The sequence below is a fragment of the Lygodium microphyllum genome, chromosome 24 (assembly GCF_053477565.2).
Source record: "Lygodium microphyllum isolate KBCC chromosome 24, Lygodium_microphyllum_v1.1.10, whole genome shotgun sequence".
In the NCBI taxonomy this organism is placed as follows: domain Eukaryota; kingdom Viridiplantae; phylum Streptophyta; class Polypodiopsida; order Schizaeales; family Lygodiaceae; genus Lygodium; species Lygodium microphyllum.
Window position 1 is genome coordinate 73,983,829 of NC_141158.1, and position 17,934 is coordinate 74,001,762.

At 40.3% G+C, this 17,934-nt stretch overlaps 1 protein-coding gene across 2 annotated transcripts in view; it reads right to left on the reverse strand.

The window, feature by feature from the left end:
- LOC148015246 (vacuolar fusion protein CCZ1 homolog A-like) overlaps positions 1–11,941 on the reverse strand; it is a 117,004-nt gene extending 105,063 nt beyond the window's left edge. Inside the window, exon 1 of one of the 2 annotated variants that reach the window (XM_087665076.1) lies at positions 11,706–11,941. The gene's annotated coding sequence lies outside the window, so the exon portion shown is untranslated. The remainder of the gene's footprint in view (positions 1–11,705) is intronic. The other variant, XM_087665077.1, reaches the window with a different exon arrangement.
- Between the last annotated feature and the right edge of the window lie 5,993 nt (positions 11,942–17,934).

Below are 17,934 nucleotides of genomic sequence, written 5' to 3' on the forward strand. Positions count from 1 at the left end.
GTAAAAGTGTCCTGTACAGGAAGGCACCATAACATATATACCTTACAAACTTCCTTCTTTATCAGCTTCTGAACTTCAAAGGAACACATCAAAGGATTATTAGATACTTTATGTTCACCTTGAATCACAAAAGTCTTACCATCCCTTTCAAATTCCAATGTATTATGATGATAACTACGCTTTAAGGACGGTTTCAATCCCCATAGCCACTCCCTCCCTAAAGCAATATCGACTCTTTCCATATTCATAATTTGGAAATCAAGCTTATCTTTATATCCTTGGATCTCGATTTCCAAATTGGATACCATTGTATCCCATATTTCGTTATCCTGGCCTTGCATTATGTGAACAATGTATTGATGCTCACTCTTTTGTTGGGGAAGTTTCAACTTTTTGACAAGTGCATAATTTATGAAGTTGTGGGTGGCAGAGTCATCAATCATGACTCTAGCCCTCTTTCCAGCTATCAATCCATGCACTCTAACTAAATCATGTGGCCCGAAGGTAGGTTGCCACATAGAAGTTGGCATACAACACCTGTGTTGTACATTCTTATGCAAGACCTCTAAAGATTTATATTTTTCATGCCCCTTTAATTCCAGGGTCTACACTACATGGATTTGTTTCTCTTTTCCCTTGCCCTTGTCCTTATCATTTCCTTTATCTTCCCCCTTCTTTCTTTGAGGGCAATTCCAAGCAGCATGATTAGGGGATAGGCAATTGAAACACATCCTTTCTTTTTTTGGCCTTATCAAAGTCATCTTGACTTAGCTTCGGCCTTACATATTGTTTAAGGAATGACATTTTCCTTTTGGATTTGCCTACAAATTTTGAGGTCTCAAATTCATTAGTCTTGGGCTTCGTATCAGTGAGACTAGTGAGTGCACATGGACGTGTATTATCTTCATTGATTAATGCAAATTTAATTGCCTCTTCAAGCGTCTTGGGTGAACTCCTTTTCACTTCCTTTTTACAAGCCTTATCTAGTCTCCTTATGAATCCTCTTGTCTTTTGAAATTCATCTATTCCTTCCAATTTGAGGATTATCTCACAATACTCCTCGAGATATGTCAGCAAAGGTCTTCCCTTTTGTCTGACAAAATCCCAATCTTCCCAATTTCTTTCCATTTCATTTTCAGGAAGGAATTCTTTCAAAAAGACCGATTCAAATCGAGCCTAAGTTTCAGGTATTTTATTTGCCTCCTTTAAAGTTCTCCACCATTTGTATGCTTTTGGTCGCAAAGTTAAACTGGCCTCCAGCACTTGGAGATGTAGTGGAGTATTCTTTAATTTATGCAAATCCTCCCATTTTTGGAGGAAGTTAAAGATAGTATCTTTATTTCTATCTTTTTCATCCCCATGAAACTGAGGGGGTTTCATATCTTTTAACACTGGGTTATCCCTTAGCTTTTGGTGGGGTTCCCTAGAATCTCGCATAGTCACATCTATATCTTTTGATGAAGATGGAATATCCGAGGTCTCTACCTTACCTTTATCCCTTTATAGTAAGAAGGCTAATTGGGATTTTATTTCGGTGAGTGCTTGAGTTAGCAACTCCATTTGGACCCCCTGTGCTTGCACACGAGTAGTTAAATCATCAAATTGTTCTCGTGTAGCAAAAAATTCTTCCCAGTGGTGTTCTTGCATTTCAATTTCATGGGGATCCACCATAGGGTGGTCCCCGGAATTAGAGCCTTCTGTTGGCCCCTCTCTCTCTTTTTCCCCCCAACTATACACTATAATTGGAAAGAAAATATAACAAATTTGCAGACAAAGGTGGGGTACTTCCCTGATTACAAAGGTAGGGCACATGTCGACGGCCTTTATAGCTCAGTGGTAGAGAGAACGTGAGGAACAGTGCGGGTTTCTTCCTATCTATACTGGTTGTGTGCAGGTTGCGTGGGAACAAAGCCTATCGGCAAGAGCGCTAGATTAGCATGTGACTAAACACCACAACCAAGTCGCATGGGAACAAGACCGTGGCCGGAATTATGATTAATGTGGCCCGTATTGACGCAGGACATGGCCGAAACGACTAGAGACGGGACGTAATCATTTCGATGGGACGTGATTGTTTCAACGGGACATGGCCCGACTACCTTCCCCAACACGAGAAGTGGCGATTGGCGTGGCCCGACTACAATCCCCCAATACGGGAAGTGGCGATTAGTGTGGTGCGACTGCAGTCGCCAACACAGGACGTGATCGGAGTGGCTCTGATACCAATATTAAATTTCTGCTGAGCTTTCTTCGGCCGACTCCCTTCTGAAGCACGAGAGGTCTATCTTTGTTTTTTCTACCAAGCCATGCTTAGGAGAATTCAGAAACCGTGCGTGTCTAGCATGTTGCCAACTGTCAATTTCTTAGGAGTTATACTAATTAATAACTCTCTTTTGAATTGCATTGTTCCTATTTCCATTCCTAAGCCCCTCGAACCCTGTATGGGCGCCCAAGGCTCCCAGACAGTCATCTCTCGTGCTGTTTTCCCATAAGTTACATTTATTAATGTAACAATTGGTCATCTACCACACAGGGCGAGTCTTCTAATGAGGAGGAAGAAAGCTCTCTAGAAGTGATCGGGATTACATTGAAAGGGCCTTCTAGTACTGAAATTCCGCAACAGCTTCCAAAGGTCGAGAAGGAGGGGTTAGAAAAAATGTTGGCTAAGGATCTATCAGCTAAGGAGAAGAAAACCTACATGGAAGTGGTGATAAAACACTCTGCACTTTTTTTTTTTTTATAAACACATCACAAGTGTAACGACAAAACATCACATTAATCTAAAAGATGGAGCAAGGCCAATGGTGCAGCGGCTACGACGGTTGGGAGTAGTTCAACAAAACGCTCTACTCACTGAGATGCAGGGACTTTTGAAGGCAAGCTTCATCTATCGAGTAGGAGACTCAAAGTGGGTTTCACCTGTAGTGGTGACACCCAAGAAGAATAGCAAATGTCGGATTTCTGTGGACTACAAGCCGCTAAATGCTACAACAAAGAGATCACTTCCCTCTTCCCTTTCAGGATGAAATACTCAACAAGGTGGCCAAGCATAAGAGATACACTATTTGTGATGGCTATTCAAGTTATTTCCACATCCGAATAGCTGAGGAGGATCAACAGAAGACCACCTTTATCACGCCTTGGGGATGTTTTGCTTACAAAGTAATGCCATTTGGATTAACAAATGTCCCAGCTACCTTCCAGCGATTCATGAATTATGTCTTCCAGCCATATTTTGGTAAGTCCATCAGGGTCTTTATTGATGATTTTGTATTTATAGTTCTAAGACTCTACATCTAGGGAAGGTGGATGAAGGTTTCAACCGCCTTGCACAAATGGGGAGGCAGCTAAACCATGAGAAGTGTCGTATTGGCGAAAACAGTCTAACTTTGTTAGGACATGTCGTAAGTAAGAGGAGCATTGAAGTGGATTCAAACAAAATTAAGGCCCTATTAGCCGTGCCGTCACCATCTTTTGTGAAGCAACTAATCTCTTTCATTCAAAAGGTGCAATATATGGGGCAATTCATTCATCTCCTCTCCCAATTAGTGTTTCCACTGTAACAGTTGACCCACTCTGAGGAGCTCCTGTGGAGTGATAAAAGCGAAAGGTGCTTTTACAAGGTGAAGAAGGCTCTCAGCACCCTTCCCATAATTTTACAGCCTTGCTGGGATCAAGAGTTTTTTGTAAACCCGAGTTTTGGGGAAGATGCTCTAGGGGTAGCACTAGTACAAAAGGGTGCTAAAACTGGCCTGATGAGGCCGGTTTACTTTTCTAGCAAAGTAATGACAGCATCAGAACAAGGGTACAAGATGGTGGAGGTGGTGGTTTTGTCTCTAATGTTTGTTGTAAGAAAGTTTCATCTTTATCTTCTCCCTAGGCTGTTCACAATGATCACGACAGAAAAGCATTTTCCCTATGCCTTACAGTACATGGATCTTTCAGCCAGAATCGCTAAGTGGGTGATACAAACTCCAAGAGTTTGACTACACCTTCAAGGTGGAGGACTCTACTCAGGCCTGCCTAGCTGATTTGTTGACTGATAGATGCCATCAAAAAAAGGAAAAAGAGAAGGGAAAGGTAAAAGAGGAGACACCTCTCCTTGAGGACCCGCCATAGGTGGAGAATGCCCATGCCCTCTACTTTGATAGGGCCTACAAGCGTATTAAAGACAAAGCGGCAGCAAGAATAGTGGTGTTCAGTCCCGAAGGTGACAAACTTTATGGAGAAGGCATTAGTCTAGAGGATGTCCATTCTAACAATGAGGCAAAATATCAAGCCTTGCTTTTAGGTTTGAGGTGATGTTTCTCACATGGTGTCACTCGACTTACTGTTTTTGGAGATTCTATGCTAATTGTTAAGCAAATGAAAGGAATCTGTGCTTATAAAAATGATAACTTAGCCATGAAAATAAGAGAGGCTAAAACTCTCATGAGGAAGCTACAGAAAGCCCAAATCTATTTTGTGCCAAGGCGCACAAACGGCGACGCAGATGCTTTAGTAGCTGAAAATTTGAAAGAGGTAATGATGGGCTTCATTGCAGTCAAGCTCCCCTTGTTTCAGGGTAAGTTTCAACTTCAAGATGTGCTTTATTTTCTTGAGCATGGTGAGGCACCTACACATATGAATAAGAGTGAAAAAAGGTGGTTGGCTACTAAGGCCACTAAATACAGCTTGATAAATGATGTGTGGTATTGCAAAGCAAAGGATGCAGTGCTTAGAAGGGTGCCAACAGCAAAGGAGATTACGGATGTGATTAAGAGCTACCATGAGGGGGTTTGTGGCGGACATTTTGCTCAAGAAATAACCAGCAGGAAGATTCTCCAAGCCGGTTTTGTGTAGCCTAGTCTACATTGAGATGTGAAACATTGGTGCCGCACTTGTGATGCTTGCTAAAAGGCCGGACCAAGGAAGCTAGTGCATGAGAAACAAAATCCCATAACTACATATGGCTCATTTGAGAAATCGGAGATTAATGCAATAGGGCCACTCCCACGAACTCAGTCTAGCAAGGAATACATCATAATGGGTGTGGACTACATGACGAGGTGGGCTGAGGCTTCAACAACTAGTAGGATCACAGCCCAAGAAGTGGGAAAATTTGTGTTTGAAAACATTTGTTGTAGGTTTGGAACACCTTTAGAAATTATCTCTGACCGCGTCCTAGTTTTAGGGCTAATCTAGTGGGGGAGCTAATGGAAAGGCTAAAACTCAAGCGCATGTATTCTACTCCCTACTACCCACAATGTAATGATTTGGTCGAAAAGGTGAATGGGCTGATTTATAAAATAATTACTGAGTAATAGCACATGCACCCCAAGCACTGGAATAAAAAATTGAGTGTAGCTCTTTGGGCCTATGGGACTTTATTCAGAACCTCACTTAGCTATACTCCATTTCAGGTCGTTTATGACCAAGAGGCTTTGCTTCCTATAGAGGTGGAACTGGCCAGCTTACGTGTTTTAGTAGCCAGTCGAGAGAAGAATCAAGATAAGAAGTTAGAGGAAAGGATCTTGGATCTAGAGAGGCTGGAGTTAGACAGAGAAGCAGCAATCCAACACTATTTATTCTATGCAGGCTGAAGAGAGGAGAAAACATTTAATAAGAAGCTAGCTAGCAAGCACATAAGGGAAAGATCATTATGCTACGCTATGATAACCCCTTTGATAACAGAAAGGATGCTAAACTTATGTTCAAGTGGAAAGGGTCATTCATGGTCATAAGGACATATCCAAATGACAGCTATAAGCTAGGTGACATGAATGGGAGGGTTCACAAGACAAGGATAAATGGATGGCGACTCAAGCCTTATTTTCAAAGCATTAAGGACACTTTAGAGCAGTCATTCGACAAAGAATCACCAATGAGGGGATGCAGTCCTCCCTGCTCTATTGAACCATCACTAGTAAGCTAGAGGCATTCATGCCTCTAGCCTAAGGGAATGACTAATGATTCAGGTTTTTTACAAACCGGATTTCTACCACAAAATTCGGTCAAAACCCCTATCAAGAACCTTACCCATAGCTTAAACCCTACATCTTATCACTTTGGGTTTACTCTTCAAGCACTAGGTATGCTACATTACTTCTCGGTTTTAATAACTCTAGCAAGTGGAGAAACAAATTCTTAGGAGAGATGTCGATGTAAAAGGTAAAAATGATGGGTTATCTTAGTGAAGGTGAAAATGGATTACACCTAGGGATTGAGTGTGTGCATAGGTTTTGTTAAAGGACAAACCTCCAACTACACTTGAGTTCCACTTGCATTACCAAGATTTGGGATCTATCAACATCATTAGAGAATACCTTACCCTTGTACACAATTCAATGTCCACATCATAGTGTCATTTGGATCTTACACAAAACCTTACAAGCATGGACCCTCTCTGTCACATGTATATATATATATAAGAAATTAAAGTCAAAGCAACTTTTGGAAGTCTTTTTTAATAGTTTTAATAAATCCCAAGAGAAATCGAATTTCAAGGAAATTCTCGCATTACCCGACCGGTTTCGACCTTGTCTACAAAGTTGCAGAAGAAACTTTTTTCAGATTCGTCACCAATTTGAAGTTACGATGGTACAGACTGCTGGCTGCACGCAATTTTCTTCTCTCTTTCACCCTTATCACATCAACTTTCCATTTTATCCTTCTTGTAAATATATTATAATAATGTGCTTTGGGCACCCACATCTTCTAATCTAGCTCCCTTTCTCTATCTTGTCTACCACCCTCCTTGGCTTCTCGTATGATGACCAAGGTGGAGACTTGTCCCATCCACTATTTTCCATATTATCAAAGATACCATACATCATCTACGATTATGTTAATCAAGAAGATTAGCTTAATCTAATCCCTCATGGAGGTTATATAAGGTGTCCATGGAGATATAAACAAACACAATCACAAGCACATGAGAGCACTCTAAATCACCAAGCCCAAGGGGAGCCACTAAAAGCACATTATGCAACACCTCATGCTAGTCTATCTCTTTGAGATAAGCTATGAGTGACTCTTTTTTTTATATAGCATTCCATAAATACATAATGGTAAGCTTCCTCTACCTCTTCTCCTCTTGTCTCCCTCTCTTCTCATCTCTCCCTCTCTCTCATATTCTAATATAACGTCTAGATGATAGGGTATCCAGATCATATGTATTCTCTTCTAATTCTCCCTCTACATTCATACTTAAACTTATTAAGTAAGACTTGCTATATGCTCTATTGGTAAGAAATCCTTATTTTTTCATATTATATATATGTTTATGGGAGAAATTAGGAGTCATTACCTCTCTTAACCTTCCATCATCTTGATTTCTTTTAAGATGAGCTGTAAATTCTCTCTTGTGAAGTTGTGTTTTGGTTCTTTCCATTCACTTAGAAAAAGGATATCTTAGCCCATCCTCCCTTTAGCTAGGTGGTGCCCTTCTTTAGCTCTCTTAGTGAGGATTGGAGGTTGGGTGGGTAAGAGACAATCCACTCATTTTTTCAACTCTCAATACCAAGTTGTCCTAATTTTCAGCATCAACAACACCAAATGCAATTGGAAATCACATCAATCTCAGTGGCATTCAAAAGCTCCAAGATACTTGCTTGTCAAGAATGTGTCATCCATGGATCAAACCCAACACAAGCTACTTTCCTTTCCAAGCCACCTTGTAAGAGATTGACAACCTAGCTTCTCAATACAAATCTCCCATTAGCTCCTTTAGCCCATACATTGGATGGTCTTAAAACTTGTCCACATACTTTGATGCACTCCATTCTACACTAGCCTCCTTGCTACCAACTTGTGCCACACCACAAGTGTGCTTATAATTAAAATCCTTCACCTCAAATGAGGGTCCTCCTAAAATCAAAGATACATTCAAGTGCTATATACATCCCTCTAACTTGCATTCTATTGTGTAACTTGATCAGCCTGACACATTCAAGCGCTACATAGATTCCTCTAAGTTGCATTCTGTTGTGTCTCTTGATCAACCTGACCTTATAATTGCTAACCCAACGTGTGCATTGTGACTTCATTGCTTCTTGAACTATAGTGAGAGACTGAAACTGTGCACCTACACAAAGCCAGGGTACATGACTTTCCTTCCCACAAAGACTTGCTTCAGCCATGTTTGAGTTTTCCGATGTACAAAGCAAGTATTCAAAGCTTGGTGGATCTAGACATCAGCTTGTGAAAACGGCTACCAATCAATAGTGGCTGTATGCTCCAAAATTGGATGGCCCTTGCAGCACTGGCTGTCACTCATAGTGGTTGCACATGGTGCTGCTGCTGGTCAGTGGTGTCACTGCTGTTAGCCAATATTGGCATTGTTGCTCAGCATTGGCTAAGAAACAATGACCTTTGAATCTGAAACCAAAAGTACAGTTGACTATTGGACAATAGTGTTGCTGTTGCACCTTATGAATCTGAGACCAAAACTACAATCACATATTTGTCAATAGTGTTGTAACTTGTTGCTGCTCGGCCTTAAAGGCTAACAAATACTAATGTTGTTGCAACCCAGACTATCGCTGCTGCAATCAATGATGTCACTGTTGCTCGATGCTGTTGTCAACCAATAGTGTTGCTCTGTTGCACAATGTTGCTATCAACAGTCAATACTGGTGCTTTGCAACTCAAATAGGCACTCTGCAGCATTGACATTCCTGCTACAATTCCAACTGGCATCTCTCCAACACTGCCGTTGTTGGCCAATACTGATGTCAGACTGCAAAGTAGAGCACTGAAACAATGGCATTATTGTGCATCAATGCACAAGCTGCAATGGTGTTACTCTCAATGTCAGACTGAAATCAGCAAATGTGTCTGATACAATCTCCTAGTGTTTTGTACTCTGAGGGTTTTATGTTTGCTTCAAAAATACAAAGGGCATCATGGGAATTTGATCAAGATATAAGGGTATATAGGAAATTTCCATTATTTTTGTATGCACTTCCAACAATCACAAAATAATCATTACAATTGATGGATTTCACGAATCTAAACCCAATCCTATGTAGCAAGCATAGAGTGCTCTAAAACTTTTAAGAACTCTCTCTTTCCAACTAATGCCTCATCTACAAGGTCCCCCCCCCCTCTCTCTCTCTCAGCTACCCACCTTAATGGGCCACCTGCAACTCTCTCTCTCTTTTTTCTTTTTTTTTTCTCGTAAAAACTCTCTCTCTCTCTCTCTCTCTCTCTCTCTCTCTCTCTCTCTCTCTCTCGCAATGAGTAATTTATATTATATCAAATGACTACATGAGTGCAGAAAGTAGATGACTAAAAGAGTACAAAAGTCATGGCAAAGAAGCAGCAGAGTTTGCCGTATGCCAAGGGACAAAGTCCTCCCTGGAAAGGAGATCAGTCTCTCTTTTTTTTTCGTAATGGGATCTCTCTCTCTCTCAACTCAATGTGCCACTTGCCTTGTGCACGGGTTTCTTCTTCTACTTCTCTCACTCTTGGCAAGGCCAGGGGCTCTCTTGCTACCTTTCTCAATGCACATCTTCAAACTTTTTGAACAGTACTCTCTTCAACCAGCCATGGTACTGCTATCATCTGACCTCCTCATATGTCTGTCTCACTGTGGATCTGAAGAAGCAATATAGTTGTATCACCTTTAACCCCCCCATGGCACAATACCATCTTTCACTGCAAGCAGAAATTTTCCGAAGGATGACTGATTGGTGGATGGCAGTTATGGTGCTAGTCTCACGGTCTTGCCCATGTGGGAGGGCCACCACCCAAGTCTCTGAAAAGTCACCCTGTTGCATACTCCCTCCTCCATGGCCGTCTCGGTGGATTGCCACATTGGCTTTCCCACAGCATAAATGCCCTTCTCAAGCTTAGAATCATGATCCTCTTCTTCAAATTCCCTAGTGACCAGGAGATCCTTGCCTTTAGCCACCGCATGGTACAACATTTTTTGTTGCAAATCCAAAGAAGCTGTATGCTGGCAGCAGTGACAGGAGCAGCCCAGGACAAATAGTTGTCTCTCTCTGTCCACTTAGAGAAGATGCTTAGAAACTTGTTGCTATCCTAGACTTTGTTTTCCCTTCATCATCACACACTGAGTCCTCTCAATCCGGGGAGCACGGGAGGGGGAGAGAGAGAGAGAGAGAGAGAGAGTCCCATCCAACCTATCATCTTCTTCTAGAATCTGTTTTTCTTGGTTGTCCATCGTACCAATGGATTCAAACAGTATTTAATGCTGGACATTTGTGCTCTGCCGCAAAGAGATCAGAGTCTATAATTTAGCTGTCATATCTTGGTTGAACCTTTTATAAGTTTGTATGTAAGTGCCATCATTTCAATCTTGGGGAAAGGGATGGGAATGAGAACAGGGGCAGGAATTGCCATCCCTTATTACCATAAGAGGGGGCTAACATGGGGATGGGATGGGACTGGGACGGGAAGCTAGAAAATTGCCATCCCACTGTTACTATGATAATAAGACTATGGTAATAGGAGTAGAGCCAAGTCATATCAGTGACCCATTTTTTAGAGTGACCATTCACCGTTGTTTCTTTAATGGCACCCATCAGCGCCACCCTGGTGTGCTCTTCAGAAAAGTGCATCTATACAACAATTTTACATGAGATTGGGCCACATATGCAGTTTGTTCAAGTGTCAAAGCTCAGGTAAGGAATATTCAGCTGAATATACTGATACCTGGCTAGGGTGTGCTTGTTTTGCAATTATTCTCTCAGTGCGATGTCTATCAGGCTAGGAAAAACAAAAACACATTTGAGTACTACACAGAAAAGGTAGCAAAATGTTTTGTGTTTACAGAAGAAATCCTTTTTTATTGAGAAGTATATTTGTTTATGGCATCTTAGAAAGAAACCTTGCTCTATACACAGGCAAGCGATAAAGAGGTGGCTGAGACAAGCAGTGTCTGTTCCATCAGAGAGGTGTTTTTGAATGGTGCAATCGGGATTTCAAAGAAAAAACAGAGCAGATATTCAGACCAGAAATTTTCTCATTTTCCTGTACACTGAATTTCAATTGCACCAGATTTTTCAGGATCTATTTTTCAGCAGACGATTGTTTTTAGTTCATCTACATGAATCAGTGAAGGGCACTTTGGGATTCTGCCATTGAACTGCAATGTGGTTTATGCCCCAAGTCAGAGGATCAGAAAACTCTGTTACAAGCCGAGTCTTAACTACAATTTCTCCACATACTCAATTTTCAATAGACAGGCATTGGATGCGCTTGCCATTACACCATTGGCAATCATGCAGACAACTGAAAAGAGAACACACAAAATTTTGTGAACATGCGAAGATTGGAGGCATCGAGGGAGAGCGCTCTTACAAGACCAAATTCAAATGATTTGGAAGAGGTTAACTAAGAATGTTAACCAAACACCACACCGTCCCTCAGATGGTCCGGAATTATAGCCCACCAGATTGGTAATTCACACAACCATTGTATTTGTGATGTACTTACCTGCTCTTTATAGAGTTCCTTGGTACTTTGTATTTTACCTCACGCAAATATTCTCAGAGGTGTTATTAACAGAACTTTCATTTCTTGGGAAAAAACAGAATGTTAACCAAGCAATTACCAGAAAGACATAGAATGTTAACCAAGCAATAACCAGAAAGACATGGAATTGTGGACTGTAAGATAGTAGCAGGCAAATAGAGGAACCTAATCTGTGTATGTGAATGAATGCGAGTAAAGAATGGCTTCAAATTGTAAGGATTTACTTGCAAATCAGGCACCACTGCAGAAGGATGCTGGTACTTTCGAATGCATTATTGCATGTGGATGAAAAGGCGAGCTGATAAGAGCCTCCGTAAGACGAAGGGATCCTGCAGATCTTGAGCTCCTCCTCTTTTCTCTGCAGAGACGATGGCGATTTCGGTCCGAATGCTGGCTCGGTACAAAGTTTTCAAAGGATCGCGAGAGAGAGCGTGTGCGTGAGAATGGCTTGCTGCCTCAGTATATGTTTGTTTTGTTTTCTTTAATTGCCAATAAAAATAAAATTGATACTTATTATATCGGTAAATAGGAAGGCCTATTATCGCATCTAAACGATGCCCCACAAGACCAAATAGAGTCACTTTGCCTACGTATCTTTCTCGAGTAGCTTCACCCAAGTTTTAGACAAATTCCTACTATAATTCCCACATTGTGAATTACGACAATATCATGCATTTCAATAAGTGAAGGACTCCATACCTAACTAAGTGCGATTGGGGGAACAGGGTTGTTGATTCATGATGGGGGCCCACTAGCCCGTTGTCCCCAACCACTTAGCTAGGTGCGAGGAAGGGACCATACACTTACCTAACTATGGTCGAAGGCAAGGGATTGCTAGCTCTGGGTAGAGACCAGCAGCCCTTGCCCTCAACTGCACCTAGCTAGGTATGTAATGCCTCCCAAGGAGAAGCTTATGATGTTGAACACTATAGAGAAAGACAAGGGAAAAGAGCCCCTTTTCCCACATGGAAAAATGTCCAAAACTTCTTCTTGTAACTAACTTTATAGCCTTGGCTCTTTTTCCCTAATAAGACACACGACCACAAGAGTTTCTCTCATACCACATCGGTTTTGACTCTTCCTTTTGCAAAGGCAAAATTAGCCGCAAAAAAACTCTTTTTGGAGATAAAGGCTTGCTTGATGAGGAAAGATTAAGGGTTTAGAATATCATTAGCACCCTATGGAAGAAAAGAAAGAGAGAGGCAATACATGTTGCCCTTAAAAAGGTACAAATTTGTGTAGAAAAACTCATGGCACTTTGGCAAGCAAAATGCATTCATCTTTCATGTATTTCTACATGCAGTGAACTAAGTAACTAAAATGCTATTTAATAGGCTCAAAGGCTCTTTCTATTTTTCATTTTGCTCATTGTATAGCTTCCATAATCTAACTTTAGAAGCTCTCATTAATTCAGCTATATTTATAGGTATGATCTAGCCTACTATTGTTGAAGTAAGAGCAAGTACCTACCTACAATACAATGACATCTGGGACAATTTGATTCTTGGGACTAATTTTATTCACATGGTTTGTAGAGTAATATCCGCAATACAAAGTTTTGACATGTATACACAAGTTGACCAGCCTCCAACTGGATGCCATATGAGGGACACCTTTCTATCCTTAGCACAACTATTTGATTTCAATGATCAAGAAAACAAGCGAAACTTCTTGTACTACACATCAACCAAATGATAATTTGCGTACTTTATTTGCAATCAACTAACATATATAAATGCTATGCAACATACAAATAGTGTTCTCCCCCTCTCCATATATTTGACATAGTACATGATGATTTGAAATAGTTGCATAAAATAGTACAATAATCACATGGATACCACATGTGAACCTCATACATTAGACAAAACACAACTTTCACTATTGACTCAATTTCTACAATAATTTCATTCCTTATTCTCTCCAAATACCTACACAAAATTATCATTGCTAAAAAACAAGGGCTTAAACAAGTCTTTGTGGTTTATAAATGACAAAAGAATTGCATTACATTCATCCTATAAAAAATGGGCCAAAGAGAAAGTTTCTCTATCCAAGAATAGTTGTAATGCAATGCAAAGTCACTTAAGTCAAGACCCTCAAGCAATATAGTAAAACCCTTCCTTTTTAAGGATGTCAATAGTTTAGAATTATCATTTCAATAGTTGCTTCCCTACAAAAACAAAGAAGTGATTCTGTTAAACTTGATTACTAGCCTTGAACATTTTTCACTAGATGAAAATCAAACAATTTAGGGATGCTATAAGTCATATACAATGCCTTGAATTACTTGGAAGTCTTGAACAAGGTAGAAAACTACGATACAAGCTTATGATTTTTGAAAATGCCACATATGTGATTGATTTGATGACAACTTAATGCATCTTCTAAATTAAGCACTCTTGCATCTTTGCATCTTTGAAATTAATGCCACATATGTGATTGATTTGATGACAACTTTAATGCATCTTCTAAATTGAGCACTCTTGCACATGGGGTGGCGAGAAGTTTGATTGTTCTAGTTTCTAGAATCGCAAATATATGCTAATCAAATTAAAAGAGAGTGCCATTCATAAGTAGATAGGAAGCTTTCCACTATAAGTTGAGACTGTTGAGAGGAATTTTAACAATATGAGATGGACAATCCAAAGGAGGCTCCCAAGCCTTGAAAGTTGAGAGAGAGAGAGAGAGAGAGAGAGAGAGAGAGAGAGAGAGAGAGAGAGAGAGAGAGAGAGAGAGAGAGAGAGAGAGAGAGAGAGAGAGAGAGAGAGAGAGAGAGAGAGAGAGAGAGAGAGAGAGAGAGAGAGAGGTGCACCTAAGGATTCACCACAACTATGTACGTATGTCAGCACACACCCTCCTATAACATCCATAGATAAGGAGGTAAATGCACATGTACACACACATGTAACACCCAACATACACACCTATCAATGGAACACATGCAAATGTATAAATATAGTTAATGGAATGAAAACATCTATAAAGTATATGGAACCATGCATGTGTAAGATGGGTTGTGTTTTAGGTTTATGTGATAAAAGATGAGTACCAAACAAAAGACCATGTGCTATTTGTGTTGGTGCTTCTATGGCACTTCTTGCTTTTACTAAGAGAGAGATAATAATTCTCTATGTGTGTACATGTGCATGTGCACATGCATGTTTAAAAAGGCAAGTGTTTTATAGTAGTTATTGGTAGACCAATCAAAATAACTCAATACGAGTGTTTTTATGCACAAGGTGTTAGAGTACATGCCTAAAAAGCAAAGTGGTGTGTCATGGAGTACCTTAGCATACTTTGTGATGGCAATTTCAACTCATAGAAATGTTTCATAGTAATTTGAAAACCACCTTTGCAAGTTTTATTTTCATAAACTTATATGGATTAAGGTAAATACATCTACCATGAAGGAATACGCCAATGTTGCACAAGTCACATACATAAAAAGAGTGTCAGGTATACATATTATAATGATACACACTTTGTTGTCTATTTGATTAACACTACATGCTCTATCACCTTGATTTATATGACACATGTTTGTACATTTGTTTGTGTGTGGTGTGTGTGTGTGTGTGTGTGTAGGGGAGAGAGAGAGAGAGAGAGAGAGAGAGAGAGAGAGAGAGAGAGAGAGAGAGAGAGAGAGAGAGAGAGAGAGAGAGAGAGAGAGAGAGAGAGAGAGAGAGAGAGAGAGAGAGAGAAGGGAAATATAACCATGTGAGAGTGATCGGTATATCTTAGATTAGACTATTTCTCATGAGTCCTTTTAGACCTAACAACATGAGTCAAGAACATTAATATGCACTTACATTGAGTTTACACCTACACCTACATGCTCAATAATCTTAGGAGTCTTCTACATTTGTTTAAGATGCATTGATTTAGGTTACATATAGTTACAATGTACGTGTGATTGGCTAACTTTTGCAATACCAAGATAGCATGTATAAAATGTGCTTATATGTGTATTGTAACAAGAAAGTCTCACAGTGGAAGAAAAGTAGATCTCATATCAATTTATTAAGCTTTTATTGCATTAAATAAGGAGTAATTATGAGAGAAAAATCTAGGCCATGCCATTACTTGGTGGCCTCCTTCTTCCTTCTCCTCCTCATTGAATGATATTCTTCATCAACGTGCAAGACAATATAAATTATTGGGGGTTAAAGGTCACATGTGCCTAGCCATCTATATTTGTATTGTACTAAGTGTTTGCACACCTGTACATTGCAAGTGGTGCCTCCCATCACTCTCATGTTTCTTATTTATCCTTTACTATGGAATAATAAAGGAAAGACATGTCACACATAGTGACTGTTGGAGTTCCCACATACTAGTGTTGCTCTCTTGAGTTAAAACATCCACATCCATTACTATCTTGCTTCTGCTTGTGCTTCTCTCTCATTCTCACTCCTACTCACCTTTTCGTCCAGTATCAAAGAGGACATTTGAGGAGCTAGCCGTTCTACTTTAGCCCGGGAAAGAAGTAAGCTTCAATTAAGCTTCCATGGCGGCCATGTCTTCGACCAAGTGAGGTTTGCATCCACTCCCCCACCTTCCCAGCTTCAAGAGGACCCCCACTGAATGCCAAGTGATCTCAGAGAATCAAGAGTAGTAGATAAAGCCCTATGACAATAGCCCACAATTTGCAGTGCATTTTTAGGGGCATGTCCTACATTGGTTGCATGAGCCATTAGCTCCCAACATTCCTTTCGCTTCTTATGCAATCATTGAGCATTATTCCCAACATCTTAGACTCCATTTGGGCATCATTCTTGTTGAAAATCAGAGTTGAAGGCTTGAGAGAGTGTGCACAAGAGGGAGAGAGAGAGCTCAAGTACAAGAACAAGATCCTGTTTAGAGGAGTTAGGGTTAGGGTTTCCCCTATCCTCCAGCCCTTTTACACCTAACTACCCTTATTCTCTCTTGTGTAAGGAGAGTTCCTATGCTTATCTTTCAACACCCCCCCTCAATGCTAGGTGGCATTGGATAAAAAACATAATAGGATGCCTCCCCTTAATTCACAATGAGATGCCTTTAGAAATTAGGCTACAAGAAAAGGTTATAGGTAGAGAGTGTTACAAGACTCAAAAGAGTCGGTCACCTATGGATTGGGAGGCAAAGTTGACCTCCAATTCCTTAGGTACTTCTGGAACACTGGGATACTTACTGGTGATATGCCCGATATTTTTGCATTTATTGCATTTCATTTTGTCAGGATATTTCTTCCAGCAATGTGCCCCTTTTTGTGACAGAAGGAGCACTTAGTAGAAGTTGTATGGACTAACACTTGCTCACGGGAAGTAAATACTGAAGACCCTTCATTATGGTTTCTCTTCTCTTCATCCATGCATGATTGAATGGTACTTGCTAGAGTTGGGTTCGGGATATTAGTTAGGGTAGTCACAAGGGTTGGAAAGACCTTCTTCACGGACTTTCACAGGATGGCAATGGAATCTTCATCATGGATAGGTGCTTGAACGGAGGCAAGATGTGCCATAAGCCCCTTCATATGTGAAATGAACTTGCTTAGATCTTCTCCCTATTTGTGTTCCAAGCTAAAAAACTCAATATTGAGAAATATCTTGGAGTTCTTCCCTGTAGCACCGTAGAGCCTTTCGAGCTCATCCCACTTTTCTTTTGTTGTTGAGAGCTAGTCAATGCGATGAATTAAGGATTCATCTAAATGAAGTATGATGATGGCCTGAGCCCGTTCATCATCTTCTACATCAAGGGGATTGGATGGGCCAATTACTTTGGTCCCTTTTATGAAGGGCCAATATCCTTTTTCCATCATTTTGTATTTGATCAAAACTTGCCAATGATGGAAATCTTTTCCATTAAATTTTTGAATTTGAGGACGGACATCACCATATGTTGTGGCCATTGGGAAGGTCTTACCACTTGTTAGAACAAAGGCAGCGTCTAGTCCCTTACAACCTTGCCATTGAATGCGGAAGCTAATCAAACAATTGATATCAAAGTTGTAATGAGGAGAAAGGCTGAAAATCAAACATATGTAATATTTCAAAATATGACTTTGGTGGTCCTTTCTAATATGCAATCTTCTTTCGAGGTTTAATGGTCTTTTTACACTTCAATGATGTGAACCTAGACTGGACTTTGTGGGCTCCTCCTTGCAGTATGGCTTAGTGGATGAACCTTGTGTTGGACAAGAACGGTCTATGATTTCAATGCTTGTTGCTGATGATTCCGAGGAGAGTACAATGACACTCATCCCTCTGATTTCATTTACCTGTGTACTTGAAAAAAGTCACACAAGATATGCAATACAAGTTTAGGGTAGGATGGTCTATGTGTTTATAATTGTACACATAGCCTTACAACATGAAGTAAAGCACTCAATTGTTTTAATTTTCTAATGAAAACATTCAGATTGTGTAAGTACCCACAACAATTTTGATTAATCAATGTGCCTTAGTGCTACAA